Raw genomic sequence first — 967 nt, 5'->3', positions numbered from 1 at the left:
TCAGCGAATAGGCATCCGACATAGCTTGGACCAACGCTGGATATACGCGGGATATACAACGGCGGCAACCGGAAGGTGTTTCCGGGCGCGAAATGCGGCAGCGACGGGCTGATGCCATGTAAATACCGTCCGCAAAAAATACCAACTCCCCACTACACAAGCGGAAAGGAAGAGGGGGGGGGGGGGGGGGGGAGGAAATGGGGAAGCCTACGGGCGCATCGGCTTGGCCTCTTGGAATTGGAAATTCGCAGAACAATGCTCGCCTTGGCCAAAGGGAAGAGAGCCCGGAGGCAAGCTGAGAGGACGCCAACGGAGCAAACCGATAAAGGGAAACGTCACGCAGCACATCCCTGTTGTGCTGAATAACTAGGCAGTGGCCCTGAAAAGGTAAAGAGAGCCGCCCGGCATGGCAATGCCTGAGGCGGCGGGAGCAGTGGGGTTGTTGTTAGTCCGATGGAAAAAGAGATGAGCTGAAACCGGCGGGGCGTTGTTTGTTTACGGGCGTACAGACAACCCGCCTCTCTCGAAAGCAAAAAGAGAAAGAGAGATAGAAATGAATTCGCCTCCACTGACAGCCTGCTTTAGTTCAACCTCGAACGAAACAATTCTTCGAGGGCCGAACACGAAAATTTCGTCTCGACAAAACGTCGAGCCCAACGAATGGCGTGAATTTCGAAACAGCTGACGGTTACTGACTGGATTGGGGAGAAGGGGGGGGGGGGGGGGGGGGGGGAAACTTGAATTTGTGCAAATACTGAACTGGTAGAGCGCACTATGCAAGTCGTGACGACAATAGCTCTGTCGGTAGCGTTCTCGCTGCGCTGTGTGTGGCACGCTATTTCGAGATTCCGACGTTGTCAAATACAGCGCTCAGGATCATTCACTACTGCCTGCGGGTGGGCGGATACTGGGAATGTTTCGTCTATTAGCGCAGGTTTTTCTTTTTTTTGTTCGTTTGTACCCTGGA

The sequence above is a fragment of the Amblyomma maculatum genome, chromosome 8 (genome assembly GCF_055883805.1).
Source record: "Amblyomma maculatum isolate TAMU_Amacu chromosome 8, ASM5588380v1, whole genome shotgun sequence".
NCBI classification, from domain to species: Eukaryota; Metazoa; Arthropoda; class Arachnida; order Ixodida; family Ixodidae; genus Amblyomma; species Amblyomma maculatum.
Note: the sequence above shows the minus strand (reverse complement) of the source record.